Genomic DNA, 22,100 nt, shown 5'->3' on the forward strand with positions numbered 1-22,100 from the left:
TTATCCGCAGACAAACAACTCAGCAGGGTGGGTATGTGCTTAGGAGTGCTCTGTGGGGTTTTCCAAAGACAAGGGTCACGCCCCCTTCCTTAGGACAGGTCTTGAGGTAGAAGCTGCTGTTATTTACTTATTTTCAAAAATGGAGTCACATCAGTTTCTCAGAAGCAGATGCTAAGGTCTTGAGTTTCCACTTACTTTGTCAATCTTTTATCAGTCTTTTTTTGGGGGAGTGTTTACACCATTGATATTAAATGCTATCATTTTTTAAAATCAAGCTTATCATTTTAGTTTTGGTGTTCTCTTCCCTTTTAACCTTTTATTTATTTCCTTTCAGTCTTTCAGTTAGCTCTCTCCCTCTCCCATTCCTCCTCCTTCTTTCTCTGTATTATTATTTTTTAAATATTTTATTTTTTTTGTTGTAGTTGGCCACAATACCTATTTTTTATTAATTTATTTTTATGTGGTGCTAAGGATCGAACCCAGGGCCTCACATGTGCTAGGCGAGCACTCTACCGCTGAGCCACAACCCCAGCCTCTCTCTGTGTTATTTTAATAATTTTTAGTATTATACTTTTAATTCATATATTGTTTTTTGGTCTGGATATTTTGGATTGTTTTTAGTGGGCTTTCTAGAGGTAGGATGAAATTTCTAGGTGGTTCAAATCATTAAACTTTTGGTATAGTAGCTTAGATCTGCCCATGTGTATAGCTCAGAATTAAGGTTAACACTTGTGTGAGTATATACACAAAATTAGGAGATCTCGTACTCTGGCTCTCTTCTTCACATTCCACTCTCCATTATCTGTTTTCTTTGCCCCCTAGTTCTTCTAGCCAGAAAAGCAAAGATTGTCTTATTCTTAGAATGTTCACCACCCATATTGCTGTCACCATTGCCACAGTACTATGCAACATGATCTCACTCCTTTGGGCAAAGTCATGAGAAAAGAACAAAAGAAGGGAAAGTCATTCACATTACAGTTACTTCCTGAGGTTTTGATTCTTCTCCACAATTCACTTACTTTTGTTTACTAGTTTATTTTATTTTATTTAATTAATTAATTAATTTTTTTTTACCATGCTATCTTTATTAAAATTAAAGCATAAATGGAAGATTCCTCTGTAGTCACTGTTAAATGAAGAACTTTTAAAAAATTCTACAAACTTGGCAGAATTAGAAGTTATCATTTTCAATATGATTGGCAAACTATACACAACTTATCTAAAACAACTAAACAAACACTGCAAACTCAAAACTTTTACTGGCCATTCCCTTATCTGTAAATCATTTTCCATATGTATTTGGCTAGTCTTTGTTCTAGTGACAAGACTGGTGCTGGCCATGAGGCAATAGCTAAATTTGGCTAAATATGTGTTTTAATCAGGCACTGAAAAGAGAATTCTCCAAGGAAAAAGAGGAGAATATAAGTATAGTTACTTTGGGCCAGTAGCTGAGCCTTAATTATCAGTGTGAAAGGGGATTTTTGAGTGTTTGTATTATTCAAAGGTCCTGGTTATATCCCCAAAGAAAGGGGCATCTACTATTTTAGAGCCTTCATTAATTTGTATTTTGCTCTAGAATTTTTACTTGTACTCATCAGAAGGGTTGGTTCTCAGTAATCTTTTGCTACCATAATGGAACTGGAATTGCTCAATTAAATTTTACATAGGCTTTCATGTGACTATTGCATCACAGACACTCTCAGGTATCCTAAGCCAATAAATCATTATTTTTATAATAGTTTTTTTGAGATATAATTTATATACTATGTAATACACCCACAGTGTATGCAGTTTTTTTTTTTTAGCAAATTCACAGGATTTTGCAAACTTCAGTACAATCAACTTTAGAAGATTTCACTACCCATGCATGAAACCTTCAAAAGCCAACTTCATTTTTGAAGGAGACTTTTGCTAGATATGTGTCTTGGAAGAGGTGGAGCAAGATGGCTGAATAAGATCCTCTAGCAATCATCTCCTCAGCCACACCAACTTGGATAGTTATTCACTCACCAAAGTACCTTCACAAGAGCTAAAGAAATCAGATGAGAAACAATAGTGCCTTTTTTTTTTTTACTATCACAAAATGGAAAGACCACTGAAGAAGGTAGGAAGGCTAGAGTTACTGCATTACCCCTCTCCCAACTCCAAGTAGCCAGGTACTAGGAATAATGCTTTCCACTTGGGGGAGAGAGAGATTAAGTCCAGCCTTAGACTTGAAACCTAGTACCAGGCCCACCACAGTGAAACTCAGTGTTAATAATAGCCCCACAACTGCTGGTGCTAGGACAATACCCACTGATTTAGCCACTGAAACTGCAATCAGCCAGTTGGCTCTCTCCCTCTCCCATTTCTCCCCAAATCTCAAGACTCTACTCTCTGGGGACCAGGGTTTGAGAGCTAGCAAAGAGGTTTGTCTTGAAGATCAGTGCCAGGCATGTTGCACTGAGATCCAGCACAGGTCAGAGCTAACAAATGAAGCCTTTAAGCTGGCCTAGGCATCAGAGAGAGACCTGTATGCCAATGGGACAGATTGGAGTTTCAGCTGCATCACTTCCATCCTCAAATCAGTCTAGGGCATACGTTTTCTCTTCCCAAGACTATGTGGGCCCCTGAAAATGTGACGGACAGTTCTGACACAGTTTAGCTTCAGACTTTGTGGCTAAGAGACTTTCTCTACCACTCATCCACTAACCTTGGACAGTTATTGTGTTAATCAGCTTCTCATCACTGTTATTAAATGCCAATAAGAACAACTTGGAGGAGGAAAAGTTCAATATTGGGTTCATGGTTTCAGATGTCTCAGTTCATGGTCAGCTGACTCCAATGCTATGGGCCTGAGACAAGGTAGCATATCACAGCAGACAGATGGAACAAAGTTGCTCAGTTCATGACAGCCAGGAAGCATACACAGAGAAAGGAGAGGAACTAGGAATGAGATATATAATCCACAAGGGAATGCCTCAGTCACCTACTTCCTTCGTTCCTGTCCCACCTGTCTACAGTTACCATCCAGCAATCCTTTTGAACTGTTAATCTAGCAAATGAATCAGTCCAGTGATTAGATTATGGTTCTTGTAATCTACCAATTTCACCTCTGAACATTCTTGCATTGTCTATCACATGAACTTATTGGGAGACACCTCATATCCAACTATAACAGCTTTCACCAGGCTTATGATCACAGATGGGTTTCTAGAACTGCCCTGGCACTAGATAAGAGACTTGTGTACCAGTAGTATAGACTCATGTTTTGGCCATCTTATATCACTGCCACTTGGGGTATGCTCCCCTGGTGAACCTGAGTCCATGAAGGTCCTTGTCACTATAAGATTTAGGCATAAGGAAGCCTAGAATCAGCCTTCACCAGTACTACCCTAACCTTGGGCAGTATAGCATGGTGCAAAACCCCATTCACTTGGGTAGAATAGGTAGCACAGTATCCTTGTGGAGTTTTTTTCTTCTGAGTGCTTTGAATATGTTATCCCATTGCCTCTGCCCTCCTTGTTTCTGATAATAAGTTAGCTGTTAATCTTTTGGTAATTGCCTTGTCTGTTATGAGTAATTTTTTTCTTGCTGCTTTCAAAATATTTTCTGTGTCATTGTATTTTTTTTTAACAATGTGCCCAGTGGGGATCTTTTTATGACTGTGGTATTTGGAGTTTGTTGATCTTCTTGGATATATAGATTGATGTGCTTCATAAAGTTTAGAAAGCTTTCAGTCATTATTTTTTCTAATTGTTTCTCCTCCTTTCTCTCCCTTTTTTCCATTTTGCATATATTGTTGTGCTTAATGGTGCTTCATGTTTCTTTGTGACTCTGTTAATTTTTTTTTAAAATATTTATTTATTTTTTTTAGTTCTCGGTGGACACAACATCTTTGTTTGTATGTGGTGCTGAGGATCGAACCCGGGCCGCACACATGCCAGGCGAGCGCGCTACCGCTTGAGCCACATCCCCAGCTCATTTATTCTTATTTTCTCTTTTCTTTGAATGCATTATCTCTTTGGGTCTATCTTCAGGTTGCTGATTATTTCTTATGTTAGTTCAAATCTGTTAAGAGTTTCTAGTAATTTTTTCAAGTAAATTAGTGTATCTTTCAATCCAGAATATCTATTTAGTTATTTTCCAAAATAATTTCTACCTCTGTATTGATATTTGATGGCATAGATTACAATATTTGCTTAAGCACATTGTCCTTTAGTTCTTTGAACATGCTTGTAAAGGCTGCTTTGAAATCCTTTAAAAATCTGGATCTAGGACCCCCACAAGCAATTTTTGCTTATCTGTGAGCCATTCTTTCTGTTTCTTTGTATGTCTTTGTTGCAAGTTTTTGTAGAAAAATGGACATTTTAAGTAAGATGATGTGATAACTCTGGATATTGATTTCCTTCCCCATTTATGGGCTTGATTTTACACTTGATTGTTCATTTGTTTTGTGTTGTGCCTGGGTGTTTGTGGTTCCATCTACTTCCCATGAAATATGAAACCTCTGATGTTACCTTTCAAAGTGGTACATCCTCGGCCATGAGCATGGTCATCCTGGAATGACAGAGATTTTGCTATTGTTCTGTTTTTAGATCATGACTCTCTTTGATTACCTCTTTATCTGATTGCTCTGTTAATCTGTCTGCCTCTCTTGGTATTGTACTCAGATGTTAGGCTCTACTCTTCCATGGTTGATTTCTCTATTATTTTAGACAATGCCCTGGAGCATAAATTGCTCCATGACATGTTACAATTAATTTTGGGTTGAGGTAGTTTTGAAGGACAGTGTTTGAGGTTTGTACTGTCTGGTGGCTCTCCTTAGCAGTCCCTTTTTGTGGTTCTCTCTAGGAAACTAGCTAGTCTACAGTTTCATTTGCAGTTCTCATGGAGCCACAAACCTTCTTTTACTTGCTTACTACTAAAAGCTCCATTGTTTTTGAGAGCTCTTTTAGGCTTTCCACATTCTGCTTTGAATAAAGTCAGTTACTTTGGGGGACAGTTTGGATTTTTCTTTTTCTTTTTTCTTTTTTTTGTACTGCTTCTGTTCCTGAGAAAATCTCTGAGCTTCTGCTCCAGAGTTGGGGGTAAGGACAGTGGTCCATTTCTCTTGAGTGGCACCTGTGCATTATGAATAGGGTGCTTCTCTGGTCTTCTTGGCTTGCCTCTGCCCTATGAATGAACAGGGATGAGAGTAATCATGGACCAAGTATTCTCAAACCATCAACTTTGGGAGAGTGTATGTTGAGGATTGGTGGTACTCCTGGCTGGACTGCACTTATCAGGAATTTAGTTTCTGAAATTTGTAGTTAGAGGTGATGAGAAATGCTGGTGCCCTACTCCTTTCAACAAGATCCTGCCTCCCTTGATTGGGATCTGAAGAAGGAAGAGGCTTTTTCTTTTTGGTCACAGTCACGCAGAATCAAGCTTCCTTCATGCTGGACCAACATACAGAGAGGGATGGAGTAAGTCATGATTTCAGTGACTAAGATTCTCACTGTTGTTACTGAGGTGAAGAAGATTTTTTAAAAAGCATTTTTCTGGGTCAAGCCCAGTGGCCCAGATCCACCCATACCAGCCTCTGTAGTACCTAGGTGCATAGCATGCTTGGTCCACCCCCTTCCTGGTGGGGCAGATACTCACCAGAGCCTAGCCTCTGGTGCAGGACCACCCCTTCTGACAGGTGCACTACCGGGAGAGCCAAGATCCGGCCCAGACAGCTCACAACAGCCCACACAGGATCCAGGATTTCAGTAGGCCTGGTTCACCCCTCCCCAGATTCAACCCTCCCCTAGCAGGACAGACATTGCCAGAGCCTAGCCTTTGGCACAGGCCTTCCTCTTCCTATAGGCAGACTACCCCCAGGAGGTCAAGCCCAGTCGCTCAGATCCACCTACTCCAACATATGCAGGTTCCAGACTTAGGATGCAGTAACATCCATTGAGGGACACCAGCAGGGTCTGGAAGCCCAACATCAAGGTGAGGTACAGACAATCTGCATGGGTTCTACAAGAATATAGGGAAGAAACTGTAATATCTCAGATCCACACTGTAAGAAAGGAAGACACATAGACAACATGAAAAAACATGGGAGAAAAGTGCTACCCAACAAACCAGGACACTATAATAATAGAACCCATGGACAGCAAAGTTGATGAAATGTGAGAGAAGGAGTTCAGAAGGTTAATAATTAAAATGATCTGTGAATTAAAGAATGACCTAAATCAGCAAATTCAGGCAAAAACTGATCACTCCAACAATGAGATAAGAGAACAAATACAGGTAGCAAAAGATTATTTCAAGAGAGAGATAGAGACTCTGAAAAACAACCAATCAGAAATCCTTGAAATGAAGGATACAATAAATCAAATAAAAAACTCAATAGAAAGCATAAACAACAGACTAAATCACTTGGAAGAAAGGATATCAGATAATGAAGACAAAGTATACAATTAGAAAATAAAGTTGATCACACAGTGATGAAAGTTGGAAACCATGAACAGAACATCCAAGAATTATGGGACAGCACCAAGAGGCCAAATCTAAGAGTTATTGGAATAGAGGAAGGCACAGAGTTTCAAACCAAAGGAATGCACAATCTCTTCAATGAGATAATATCAGAAAATTTTCTGAGCATGAAGAACAAATTGGAAAAACCAAATACAAGAGGCTTACAGGACACCAAATTTACAAAATTACAACAGACCTACACCAAAGCACATTATGGAAAATGCCTAGAATACAGAATAAGGATAGAATCTTAAAAGCTGCAAGAGAGAGGAATCAGATTACATAAAAGAGGAGACCAATTCGTATCTCACCACATTTTTCAACCCAGACCCTCAAAGCTAGGAGATAGTAGAACAACATATACCAAGCTCTGAAAGAAAATAAATGCCAACCAAGAATCTTATATCCAGCAAAACTAATCTTTATTTAATGATGAAATAAAAACCTTCCATGATAAACAAAAGTTAAAAGAATTTACAATGAGAAAGCCTGCACTACAGAACATCCTCAGCAGGAAATGAAAAACAATGATGAAAATCAGCAGAGGGAGGGATTACACTAAAGGAAAATCTAATCAGAGGAGAAGCCAAGTCACATTAAATACCAAAAATAAACAAAAATGGCTGGGAATACAAATCATGTATCAATAATAACCTGAATTTTAATGGCCTAAACTCACCAATCAAAAGACATAGACTAGCAGATTGGGTAAAACAAAACAAAAACAATATATTACCTTGAAGAGACTCATCTCATAGAAAAAGACATCCACAGACTGAAGGTGAAGGGTTGGGAAAAATCACACCACTCACATGGACTATGGAAGTAAGCGGGGGTTTCTATCCTCATATCAAATAAAGTAGACTTCAAACTAAAGGGAACTTTACACCAACAAGACTTAACAATTATAAATCTGTATGCCCCAAACAATGGATCATCTATGTTCATCAAACAAACTCTTCTCAAGTTCAATAGTCAAATAGACCACAACACAATAAGTTTGGGTGACTTTAACACACTTCTTCCATCACCAGCTAGATCTTCTAAACAAAAGCTGAACAAAGAAACTATAGAACTCAATAATACAATCAATAACTTAGGCTTAACTGACATATATAGAATCTTACATCCTTCAAAGAGAGAATACACTTTCTTCTCAGCAGCACATGGATTCGTCTCTAAAATAGACCATATACTATTCCACAAAGCAACTCTTAGCAAATATAAAAAAAAATAGAGATACCACCCTGCATTTTATCAGATCATAATGAAATGAAACTAGAAATCAATGATAAAAAATAAAAGCTACTCCAACACCTGGAGACTAAATAATAAGCTACTGAATGAACAATGGGTTATAAAAGACATAAATAAGGAGATTAAAAAGCTTTTTAGAGATGAATGAGAACACAGATACAACATATCAAAATCTCTGAGATGCTATGAAAGCAGTTCTAAGAGAAAAGTTCATTGCATGGAGTTCATTTCTTCAAAGAAGAAACAGTCAACAAATAAATGACTTAACATTACATCTCAAAGTCCTAGAAAAAGAAGAACAAATCAAAACCAAAAGCAGCAGAAGACAGAAAATAATTAAGATCAGAGCTGAAATCAATGAAATTGAAATAAAAGAAGCAATTGAAAAAATTGACAGAACAAAAAGATTCTTTGAAAAAATAAATAAAATGGACAGACACTTAGCAATGCTAACAAAGTGAAGGAGAGAGAAAACTCACATCACTAACATACATGATGAAAAAAGAAATATCATACAGACACTACAGAAATACAGAAGATAATTAGAAATTATTTTGAAAACCTGTACTCCAATAAAATAAAAAATATTGAAGGCATTGACAAATTTCTAGAGTCATATAATTTGCTCAAATTGAATCAGGATGATATACACAATTTAAACAGATCAATTTCAAGTGGCAAAATAGCAGACACCATCAAAAGTCTACCAATCAAGAAAAGCCCAGTACTGGACGGATACACAGCTGAGTTCTATAAGACCTTTAAAGGTGAGCTAATACCAATACTATCCAATTTATTTCAGGAAATAGAAAAAGAGGCAGCACTTCCAAACTTATTCTATGAGGCCAATATAACTTTCATTCCAAAATCAGGCAAAGACACATTAAAAAAAAAAGAAAACTTCAGACCAATATCTCTAATGAACGTAGATCAAAAATTTTCAATAAAATTCTGACAGATCGAATACAAAAACATATCAAAAAGATCGTGCACAATGATCAAATGAGATTCATCCCAGGGACCCAAGGTTCAACATATGGAAATCAATAAATGTGATTCATAACATCAGTAGAATCAAAGATAAGAATCATATGATCATCTCAATAGATGCAGAGAAAGCATTTGACAAAATAAAGCACCCTTTCATGTTCAAAACACCTCAAAAACTAGGGATAAGAGGAACATATCTCAACATCATAAAGGCTATCTATGCTAAGCCCCAGGCCAACATCATTCTAAATGGAGAAAAATTGAAGGCATTCCCTCTAAAAACTGGAACAAGGCAGGGATGCCCTCTTTCACCACTTCTATTTAACATAGTTCTTGAAACACTGGCTAGATCAATTAGACAGACAAAAGAAATTAAAGGAAGACACATAGGAAAAGAAGAACTCAAATTGGCATTATTTGCTGATGATATGATTCTTTACCTAGAAGACCCTAAAAGTTCCACCAGGAAAGTTCTAGAAGTAGTAAATGAATTCAGCAAAGCAGCAGGATATAAAATCAATACCCATAAATCAAAGTCATTTCTGTATATCATGACAAATCCTCAGAAAGGGAAATGAGGAAAACTAACCCATTTTCGATAGTCTAAAAAAAATAGAATACTTGGGAATCAATTTAACGAAAGAGGTGAAAGATCTATATAATGAAAATTAAAGAACTCTAAAGAAAGAAATCAAAGAAGACCTTAGAAGATGGAAATATCTACCTTGTTCTTGGATAGGCAGAATTAATATTATCAAAAATGACCATACTACCAAAAGCACTATACAGATTTAATGCAAAACCGATCCAAAATTCCAATGGTATTCCTCATGGAAAGAAAAAACAATCATGAAATTCATCTGGAAAAATAAGAGACCCAGAATAGCTAAAGCAATCCTTAGCAGGAAGAGTTAAGCAGGTGGCATCACAATACCAGACCTTAAACTATACTACAGAGCAATAGTAACAAAAATAGCATGATGTTGGCACCAAAACAGACTGGTAGACCAATGGTACAGAATAGAGGACACAGAGACTAACTCACAAAACTACAATTATCTTATATTAGACAAAGGTGCCAAGAACATGCATTGGAGAAAAGATAGCCTCTTCAACAAATGGTGCTGGGAAAACTGGAAATCCATATGCAACAAAATGAAATTAAACTCCTATCTCTCTATGCACAAAACGCAACTTAAAATGGATCAAGGACTTAGGAATACAAACAGAAACCCTGCATCTAATGGAATAAAAAGTAGGCCCTAATCTCCATCATGTGGTATTAGACCCCTACTTCCTTAATAAGACTCCTGTGGCACAAGAATTAAAATCAAGAATCAGTAAATGGGATGAATTCAAACTAAAAATCTTCTTCTCAGCAAAAGAAACAATAAGTGAGGTAAATAGAGAGCCTACATCCTGGGAGTAAATCCTTACCCCTCACACATCAGACAGAGCACTAATCACTAGAATATATAAAGAACTCAAAAATCTAAACACCTTCCCAAACAAAACAAAAACAAACAAACAATCCCTCCCAAAAGCCCCCTCCAAATAACACAATCAATAAACGAGCCAAGGACCTAAACAGACACTTCTCAGAAGATGATATACAATCAATAGAAAAATACATGAAAAAATTTTCATCATCACTAGCAATTAGAGAAATGTAAATCAAAACCACTCTAAGATTTCATCTCACTCCAATCAGAATGGCAGCCATTACGCATACAAACAACAATAAGTGTTGGTGAGGATGTGGGGGAAAAGGTACACTCCTACACTGCTTGTGGGACTGCAAATTGGTGCAGCCAATATGGAAAGCAGTATGGAGATTCCTTGGAAATCTGGGAATGGAACCACCATTTGACCCAGCTATTTGTCTCCTTGGATTATACCCAAAGGACTTAAAAAATAGCATACTACAGGGACACAGCCACATCAATGTTTATAGCAGCACAATTAACAATAACTAAACTGTGAAACCAACCTAGATGCTCTTCAGTATATGAATGGATAAAAAAAATGTGGTATATATACACCATGGAATTTTACTCAGCAATAAAAGAGAATAAAATCATGGCATTTGCAGGTAAATGGATGGCGTTGGAGAAGATAATGCTATGTGAAGTCAGCCAATCCCAAAAAACCAAATGCCGAATGTTTTCTTTGATATAAGGAGGCTGATTCATAGTGGAATAGGGAATGGGAGGATGGGAGGAATAGATGAACTGTAGATAGGGCAGAGGGGTTAGAGGGGAAGGGAGGGGCAAGGGGTAATTAATGATGGTGGAATGTGATGATCATTACTATCCAATTTACATGCATGAAGACACGAATTAGTGTGAATATACTATCTTTACAACCAGAGTTATGAAAAATTGTGCTCTATATATGTAATAAGAATTGTAATGCATCCTCCTGTCATATATAAATATAAAATTTACTTAAAAAATAAAAGAAAGTTACTAAGAAAAAAAAGCATTTTTCTGAATATATGTTGATGCATGCCTTTAGAACAATTTCCAAAGACTCTAGCTGATTGTTTTGTTAAAATAAATTTTGCCAGTTATGGTCTCACTGGAAAACTGGCCCATGGATGCTTCATATCAGAATTCCAGAAATAAAATTTTGATAAGTATTTTTTAATTATATCATATATATTATTGATTATACTAGATCAATTGAGGACAATAAAGTATTCATTTAAACAATATTCATGTAGCATATAATATAACTGAAGAATGAGATTTATATAAAAATGAATGGAAAAATTGAAAACAATATAAAATTAAATGTCCACCTAAGTGTTTTAAACTATGATTGTCAGCAAAAGCAGATACACAAAAGATGCAAAGACAAAGTGTGTGAATATAGTGTGGTTCAATAGAAGGAACACTAATCTTACTACCATGAAATTTGATTCAAATCCTGGTTCTACTTCTAGGTCTATGAGACTTGTGGCAGACATAAAGATGGTAAAGTACAGTAGTAAAAGATGATAAGAAGGGGCTGGAGTTATGTCTCAGTGGTAAAGCACCCAACTAGCATGGGTGAGGCACTGGGTTCAATCCTCAGCACCACATAAAAATAAATAAATAAAGGGATCGTGTCTATCTACAACTAAAAAAATATTTTTAAAAAATGATGACAAAAGTATCTAGGGCTAGCAATTCCATATAGCTACTTCTACTACTAGATAAGAAGGGATGCCAGGCACGGTGGCGCATGCCTGTAATCCCAATGCCTTGGAGGCTGAGACAGGAGGATCCTGAGTTCAAAACCAGCCTCAGCAAAGATACTCAGTGAGACTCTGTCTCTAAATAAAATACAAAATAGGGCTGGGGATGTGGCTCAGTGGTTGAGTGCCCCTGAGTTCAACCCCTGCTCCCCCTTTAAAAAAGGGGGCAAGGAAAGGGAGTGGTTTTGAGAAACCAGAGAGAGATGTGGTTTTAATTTAATTATTAGTGTAGGAAAGTGCCTCATGACAGAAAGCTGAAGTCTTCACTTCCTGCCTTTACTTCCTAGCTGCAAAAGGGAAAACCAGCTATTGTCAACCTAGGGCACAGTATAGGAAGGCAGTCATGGAGTGAATATCATTATCTTCCTCTTCACTTATGCTGTATTTTTTTTTCTTGTTCTCTCCCATTCACTCAATCCAGCTGGAATATAAGCAGACAAAGAAAATCAGGTGATAAGTTCCCTGGAGGCCATCTACCTTGGTGTACAGAAGATAGAGAAGGGTGAAGAATGGATTTGGAAGGCAATAATATTTTTATCAGAACAACCACTGAATGACCTTTTAGCAAATCACTTACTTGGATATTTACTCTTCTCGTTTATGTAATTATAAAATATTAGGGTAACAATATTATTTTGGATAAGAGCAAGAGACAAAGTCAAGGATAAAAAAGTTTACCCAAGTGCTATTTCTTTAAGAGCTTAAAACATCTAAAACGGTTAGTATAACTACTGTCATAGAAGGAGTAGCTTAGTGATACTTCAGACTGTAATTTCTGTGTCCTATAGCCCAATGAGATACTTTACATGAAATCTTATTTCTTTAACTTGAAGGCTTTTAGGATATGATGGTTCTTATTTCCTTTATTGTAACGTCTGTATCAGATATTGAAGGGTAAATAAATCTTTTTTCAACTTATTATAGTAGGAAAAGACAGATGTTGCTTTTATGAAAAATTTGGAAAAACATTTTTGCATATGCTAATTGTTTGAAATCACCCTGTTAACTGGAGGATGCCACTTGACATGTATTGCAAGGTATTCTGACAGTTAGGACAGGGTTGCTTCCGTCTCTTATGATGCAGTCCTTTCTGAGCCATAGCTTGTAGCCATGGTGATATTGTTGATGGGAAAGGGCTGCCTGGGAGAGTGGAGGCTTGACACAGTGGAGAGCATGCAGGTGATATTGTGTCTTTGCCAGGGACTTGATCATTTTTATGGTCAAGTGATTTATACAATATTGAATATCATGGCATCAGTTATCTCTGAAAATGTCTTTTCTGGATTCTGGTTGTAAATTAAATTGAAATCATTTTGAATCAGATTTAAATAGTTGGATTTCCATTGATTGTACTTTTTCTTCTCTAAGCTAACATACTGCCTTCTCCCCATTATCTAGAGCAAGTCACTTCAACTTAGTGGTGTTTGATCAAATGGTATCTTTTATTTTGAATCTCATCAAATAGTTTAATAGGAAGGAGCTACTCTTTGTTAAATTGTTTAGTTTCCTGTAAAGAGAGCAAGTGTAAATCATGTTACTTAACTTTCCAATTTTGCTTATGAATGTTAAACCTGTCAGTAGATATCAGGCAAATTTGTTATTTTAATTAATTATTATTTTAGTTGTATAAATTTACAGGGTACAATGTGATAACTTGGTACACATGCACAGTGTGTAATGATCAAATCATATTAGTTAACATTTCCATCTCAAACATTTAAACAATTTTTTTGACTGAAATATAATAATTATACATATTTATGGAGTATAGTGTGATATTTCAACATAGGTATACAATATGTAGTGATCAAGTCAAGATACCTAATGTTTCTGTCTCCTTATTTTTTACTTTGTGTTTGGAGATCCTGAGCTCCTCTCTTCTAATTATTCATAAAATAAACAATGGATTATTGTGAATTATAGTCACCTCACTCTTCTGTAGAACACTAAAACTTATTATTTCTATATGACTATGTTTGGGTGTCTTTTTTTTTTTTTTGAGAATTTTAATATTTACTTTTTAGTTTTCTGCGGACACAACATCTTTGTATGTGGTGCTGAGGATCAAACCCGGGCCGCATGCATGCCAGGCGAGCGCGCTACCACTTGAGCTACATCCCTAGCCCAATGTTTGGGTATCTGTTATTCAGTAACACTATTCTCTAACCTGAGACCAGTGCTGGCTTCATGAAAGAAGGTTCCAACCGTGAGAAAATGCTAGAGAGTTTTAAATTAAAGAGACAAGACTCTAATTACCTTTAAAACCAGCTCCAGGACGGCTTCTCCTAGCTCCAGCCTCCAGCCACCTAATGCAGTAGCGAGGTTTACTGAAGAGGCTAGGTGAGCAGAGAGAACACGCCAGGGAGTGGACTTTTATTGGGGAACAAAAAATTCCGGGGAAAATCCCAATTAATGGAGATTAAGGTGGGCAGCATCCCAAGATCAGGGGTGACGATTGGGTCTTCCAGGCAGTGGCCAGACACACCTCTGCACGGACAAGCCCTAGGACCTGGAGAAGGGTGGGGAAAGCTCTGACACAGCTATGTCTAAGCGCCTCTCACCCAGTCAGGGAGGTAACTCAAATCACGTGCGAGGATGGCCTCCCACACTATTCCACTCCTGGGTATATATCCAAAGGAAATAGTATCAGCATATCAAAGAGACACATGCATGCTTATGTTTGTTGCTGCATTATTCACAATGGCTGAGATATGGAATCAACCCATATGTAAAAGAATGATATCCTATCATTTGCAGCCAAATGAATAAAATTGTAGAACATTATGTTAAGTGAAATAAACCTAACATAGAAAGACAAATAATCATGTTTTCTCTCTGATTAAGTGTTTAAAAAGCCAAATATAAAAGTGATTACTAGAGGGCTGAAGGAATACTGGGGAGGGGAGATAGTGGGAGGTTGGACAGTGGTTGAGCAAACCTGTTCTCGAATATTGTTGTACTGAGAGATAAAATTAGCAATAAAGGCATTGACTGTACAAGAGGATTTAAAAATTAAGACGAAGCTTTATAGTGCTATTAGCTATGCCTTGTTGTTTGGATGCATGAAAATTTTATAAAATCTTCAGTCTATTTGATTGACCAGAGATATAAAACATCACTCATAACATAAAGGTGGGCCAAAAAGCACTGGGAGCTGCCAAGACAGGATCTTGGGACTTCAAAGAACTCTTCTTGGAAGTAGCTTTCTAACTCAAAACATCTCTTGCTTACAAATATTTGTAAACAATTCAACTGTTTTTTTTTCTTTCTCAAAAGAAATAAAGAAGGCTAAAATTCTTAAACTATACAAAGATTGTACAGTAAAAAATTATTCAGAGCTCCATTTACTTTTCATAGGAATGCAACAGAAATATCAATATAATGATTTTATTTAAAAAGATATTGAACCCTCACAATGCCAGTACTTTCAGGAACAGGCACATTAATTTAGTGCCAACTGAGTTAAAAATTTGTGCAAGGAAAGAAAATAGCACCTGACAAACTGGTTAACTAAAGTTGATTATCCTGTTGTATTTATTCTCTTTGACAGCATTGATTGGCTTTCTCTTTTTAATATCTAAATTCTGAAAGAATTTATGCACCACACAGTTCATATTTCTCCTAGAGTCCTTAGTATTTGAATGTATAAGGATAATTGATTTCAAGGTTTTAATTATTTATCTCTTTTATAGATTTTTTTAATAGAAGTTTGCTCATATGAGTTTGTTACTATTATTGGATGTTTTATTTTTATCTAGACGTCTCTTGCTTTGGAACATTGTCAAAATCAGGGATATTCCAACATTTGGGCCAGTATTTAATGAGTCATTGAAAACTACAAAATAAGAAATTGGCTAAGGCTGGGTTCCCCAGAATCACATCCAGATTAAGGATGATTCATAAGAAAATGATTTTAGGGGTTTCCAGGTTAAACTGGCACAGTGTTGGTGTATTAATTTTTCATTGCAATTACAAAATACCTGAGAAAATCAACTTAGAGGAGGAAAGGTTTATTTTGGCTCTTGATTTCAGAAGGACAGGTGGTTTCATGGACTTTTATGAAGTCCATGGTCACTCGGCCCTTCCACTTTGAGCCTTTCGTGAGGCAGAATTTCATAGCAGGAGCATGTGGTAGAGCAGAACTGCTCACCTCATGGCAGCCAGGAAGCAGAGAGAGAATAGAGGAAGGGGTTGAGGACAAGTATACTGCTCAAGGTCATGGCCCCAAGGACCCACTCTCTTCAATTAGGACCTGCCTGCTGCAATTTCCACCAATTCCCAATCATCCATTCATCTATGAATCTATCAGTGGGTTAGTTCACAGATAAAGTCAGAGCCCTGAAGACCTAATTACTTCCCAAAACCCCACCTCTGAATATTGCCACAGTGGGGGAACCAAGCCTTCAACACATGAGCCTCTGGGGGACATTCCTGATCCAAACTATAACAGTTGGGAATTAGGATTGAAAAGGCAAAGACGTTGAATGAGAATGTAATATCAGACAAAGTCTCATTGATGGTAACTTTGGCTCAACCCACAGAGAGTTTTGAACAATGAAAGTGACACATTAGAGATGCCCAATACAAAAACCACTCCAGGCATCACTTCAACCCCATTCATGGACCTCAAACTTGCACTTCCTGGCATACCATGAGAAAATGGAAGTTGGAACTCAAGAACTGACAGATAACAAGATAACAAGAGTAACTTGGAGAATGTAAATTCTCCAATATAGATTCTCCATTCTCAAAGTAACTTGGAGAATCAAGATGTCAATTTCAAGGTTCAACCAAATTGTTTTGATTTTAACTTTGAGAATCTAACTCATTCCATAAAACCCTAGCTTTCACATGAATAAACCCCATAAGACTGAATGCAGCTGATGTAATTCAACAACTCATACAATTAATTTTGTGTTTAATTTTCAGTAATACCAGCCCTGATGCTACAAGAAATGAAAGGTTCATTTAGTGTTGACATAGACTGTATCTTATTCTCATACTATAAGTTGAGAAAGTTAATGCAACTGAGTGAATCATTTTCTGTAAGTATTGTATTCTGCTCTGGAGCAGCCATCCCACATAAAAAAATATGATTGTCCCCATTACTGTAGTAGCAATGGTCAATTGCTACCAAGCTCTGGATTCAGGTTAAACATCATAACCAACCACCAGTGATTACTTGGTTAATTGTGGTATTGTGGTATCACTGCATGCCACAAATTACTAGTATCTTGTTTCCCTTCTGCAAATAGGTTAGCACTATGCTCCAATTAAAGAGTATGACCAAACTGGTACACAAATCCCATTTTTAAAGGTCTATCTCCTGGGACTATATCAGTCATGGTCCCATCTAGAGAAAGAAATCACACAATGATTGTAATAGAGAAAGTTTAATATGAATAAATGTTAATTATAATTGTCTCCTCCTTTTTTGTACTCACTTTTCATGGGTTTGGTTACTATGATTTACCAAAGTCTGAAATATTAAGTGGATAATTCAAGAAATAAACAGTTCATGTTTTAAATTATATATCATTCTCAGTAGCATGATAGAATTTCCTGCTGTCCTGTTCCATCCTGCCTAGAATGTGAATTAACACTTTGTCCAGTATATCACAACACATATGCTACCTGCCCCTTTTTTCACATAGTAGTAGTCTTGGTTATCAGATGTACTGTTGCAGAATCACAGTGCTTGTGTTCAGGTAGCACTTATTTTACTTACTGATGGTTTTAAAGTAAGTATAAGAGTAGTGATGCTAGAGATTCAGTTATGCCAAGAGAAGCAATAATGAAATGAAAAGGTAAGAATTCTTGATTTAATAAGGAAAGAAACAATTGCATGCTGAAGTTGTTGAGATCTACAGTAAGTTATTATTGTTCTCTTACTGTTATTATTAATCTCTTATGGTGCTGAAACTGGAGTTTTGAAATGAAACTTGATTCACTGCTTCTGCTAGCAGATGGGGTCTGCTCAAGCTGTAGGCCTCTGCAGCAGAGAAGTGTTGTACCTCTTGAGGTCAGGCCATGTCTCCAGTGTTGCATCAGACACTAGCAGTTCATTTTCAATTTCTTCTTTCAGGGTTCTTGTCTCATGAATTCGAAGAATGAACTCTACAGATCAGAATGAGGGAATGTATGAGCAGGATTTAATGAAGAATAGGAATAGCAATAGAACTCTTACAATGCAAGAGGGGACCTGATAGAAGGTTTTCTCCATCCCAGTGTGCTAGTCTAGGGGTTTACATAGCACTTGGTTCACTACTATTTGGTCCAAACTTATGCTAATTAGGATTTGGAAATGTATTAAGGCTCTTGGTCCAGATTTATGCTAATTAGGACTTGGAAATGTACTAATGTTATCTGTCAATTCTTGAGGTCCAACTTCCATATTCTTATAGTAGGCCAGGAAGTGCAAGTTTGAGGTCCTTGGATGGGGTTGCCTGGAGTGGTTTCTGTATTGGGCATCTCTACTGTGTGCCAGCCACACAGCCCTAGGGTGACAGGTCACCATACCTTGGCTCACTAAATCTCAGGCCTGTGGTGCCTGTATGGCGACTCCTCCTGGCTATGCACTGTGCTTGCCACCTGGCCTCCAACCAACCCTGCTACCACTCGGCTGCTCCATCTCTCCATCGCTCCACTACTGCTTCTTGGCAGGGACCAGTAGGCTGGCTGCACAGGTTGGCAGTCCAGGAGCTATGTCAGTGCCTACTTATACATTAAAAATTAAGGAAAAAAACATAGTTTGGTATTATTCGTGGTTCATTGAAGACTACTGGAGGTCTTGAAATGTGTCTTCTACAGTTAAGAGGGAACTATTATATAATAAAGGATTACTTACTAAGAATAAAGCAAACTCTAAGGAATATGAGAAGAGCAAATATATAAAGAATAGCTACTACCCCTTGGGCTGAGGCAGAGCATCCAAGGAAGAAAAAATAAATCAACCTCCCCATCCCCACTCCAGGATAAGGATCTAGACCTCATTGGAAAGGGTATGGATACAGCTTACTGGATACCAGAGGAATATTCTCAGATGCTATGATGGTTGAAGTTACTGGGAAGCTAATCTCTTTGGTGCTGGGGGATTCTCTTCATGAAGAGGTACTATGCTGGTGACAAGTCATTCCCAGAGAGATGCCACACTATGGAACTTGCTCAAAAGCAGTCTATGGTGGTGATATTCTGACAACTGGCCCTCTGGTTTAATCAGTGGGAGGTAACATTGAAACTTGTTGATGGTGTGAACTATCAGGTGTCCTTCATGCCCTTAGTCACTGTATGATAGGATACAAGCTCAAATGAGCCTATTGGCTTCTTCCCTCCTTTCTTCCTCCTTTCCTTTAATCTCTCCCTCTCTGTGTCTGTCTCTATTTTAGTCATATTTTGTATCATGTGATCAAAATACCCAACAGGAACAGCTTAGAGCAGGAGAAGTTTATTTTGGGCTCACAGTTTCAGAAGTCTCAGTCCCTAGAAATGGCTGACTCCATTGCTTGGGCCTAAGATGAGGCAGCTCATCATGGGGAAAAGGCATGGCAGAGGGAGGCTGCTTCTCTCATGGCAGCTAGGAAGCCAAGAGGAAGGTACCACAGGGAAGATGCCCCTTTCCAGGGTACAACCCAGTGACCCACCTCCTCCAGCCAACACCCCACCTGCCTGTAGTTAACACCCCGTCAGTCCAAACTAAGATACACTGATTAGGTTCCAGCTCTCAGAATCGTTTTGCATTCCTGTATTAATATAGAGCCTTTGGGGGATACCTCATGTCCAAATCATTACAGTATCAATTAGCCTGTGTCTGTACTCCTTTAACCAGAAGCATTTTCCTCAGAAGGCTCTGGACACTACTCTAATGGTCATCAATTTACTTAATCAGGCTTTTGGGTATATTAAAACATCAGTTTTGATTATGAAAAGTAGAGTTGGCTTATAGTTAGCTATATCAGCTGATAGAAACAGGACTACAAAAATAAATAGAATAATATCTTTCATTAGGAAATTAGCTTTTTTTTTTCTGTTGTGTGTATTTTACATCAGGTTTTTTTTACAGTTACATATAAAAAGCATTATATCTACCTTGAGATTTACATAAGTGTAAAGAGGTTAGTAGACACCATACTTGATTCTTCTGTGGACAGCATTATAATCCTAAGCAGATAACACTTTCTTAGGACTTCAGTTTGTGTATCTTTCAAATAGGAATAACTTCAGTCATCACTTAGAATTTCTTAATTCTTTATGTAAACTATTTTCTTTGAACTTACTTTTTACCAGCCATTGTGTTAGGCCTAGAGATTTGAAGCCTACTAAGGCATTATCCTTCTCGCTAAGGAGCAATCTTATGATCCTGAAGACAAAATATAATGTCCCATTGTAGGGAGTTCTCATAAAAATCAAATTAGGTAATGGATTGTAGGCACTTTAAAAAATAAAAAAAAATGCTCTTTAAATGTAAGGGGAAATGCTAATATTAATATCATAGTCATCACAACCCCAGGATGGCAATTGACTTTTAGTTTTTTACTCATTGGCATTGAGGCGAAGAGGAAGACTGTAAGTGATTCAGGTAAGATCTCAGCATTTGTATTCCTAAAGGATGTTCCCCATAAATTGACAATCATTAAAATTAACCTGTGAAGTTAATTACTGTGTCTGACATGGATGGCTTTCAGCTTTGTGCAGTTATGTTCTTGACCAGATGAGGTCTTCCTTTTATTAGTTTATGAGTCACAGGGCAAGTGTGGATGTTGTACTATGAATGCTAAATTAGGATCAAGGATCTGGAGTTGCTTTTGGCCTTGGGAAAAAAATCACCTTTTTGGTGTATCTATTTTTGTTGTTCATTGTGAACAAAGGCATCCATTATTGCTGCTCAGGTGCAAACAATCTCTCAAATATTTGGACTCTGGGTCTGCTGTGACCTGTTCCCCTTCATCTCTGATATTTTGGCTCCTAGCGTTTTGACATGTTGCTGGATCTCCTTCATTAGTTCTTGCTCCTTTTTCCTTCTCTCTCTCCCCCTTTTCCATTATCAAGACCTCATCAGCTCTCTGGGAGGAGGATTGCATCATCCTTGCCACAGACTACCCAGAGCTGTGGGTGCTCTGTAGCCGCTCATGTCCTTTCCAGTTCCTTCAACCAAGAAGAGTGACAGATTGCTGGCTGAGAGTGTGAGTGGCTGTTGGCTAATGATTGCAATAAATTCTGACAATAGTAATAACAATAATAAATAATATAAAACAATAGCACTGCAGCATCTGGTATTCATGCTGCTCAGACTCTGATTTAGAGAATAAAAAAAAAATTTCAGGGGAGACTTATAAGAACTTTGTGTCACATGGTGTGATGTGGCCACAAGGATTTGACAAGTTGTAATGAGCAGGGTGCTTTGAAGGGTACACAGGAAGATAGGGACAGCTGTCCTTGGGAGTCATCTATTCTACATCAGAACTGAATAAGTGACAAATAAACCTTTGTTGTGATAGGCCACTGGAATTTTGGGGTTTGTTTGTTACATTGGTATTTTTTTTCCATAAGCTAAACATTGAAGACTCCATGGCTGACTTAATCCTAGCTAAAAACATTTGTAATTCATTGTGCTTTATTTAAAAATCAAGATAAGGTTTGTGTTTGGAGATATTTTGCAGTAATACATAGTAAGTAACGTTTAAAAGCATAATCCATAAACTTCAGGAGGATTGCACAATTCAGTTCTATATTCCAAGTAGAAGCTTGTTGTGTTGCAAGAGTTAAAAGCAGCTTTTCAAATTCCATCCAGAGTTGATTCCTGGGGATTTAATCCTATGAAAGAAAAATCTTGCTTCTCTCTTGCATCGCAGAGGCAAAGCTTATTGATCATGAAGAAAGACTTAGCATTTATAATCTAGTTAAATTTAATAAGCATAAAATATATAGATATTAGTTTGATTATGTGTATGCATTATAAATGCTAAAAGTATTGTTATCTAAGTTTTTAGAACAGGAAAAACCAAACATGGGTGTATTAATTTTTATATCCATTGTATTTAAGCCTGGGTTCTTGATTGGGTTCTGCATTTTAATTGAATAGACATGTCATCATGTAGCCACTAGAGGTGAGAAGCCGAATTTC

Source organism: Marmota marmota, unplaced genomic scaffold (assembly GCF_001458135.2).
Source record: "Marmota marmota marmota unplaced genomic scaffold, marMar, whole genome shotgun sequence".
Taxonomy (NCBI): Eukaryota; Metazoa; Chordata; class Mammalia; order Rodentia; family Sciuridae; genus Marmota; species Marmota marmota.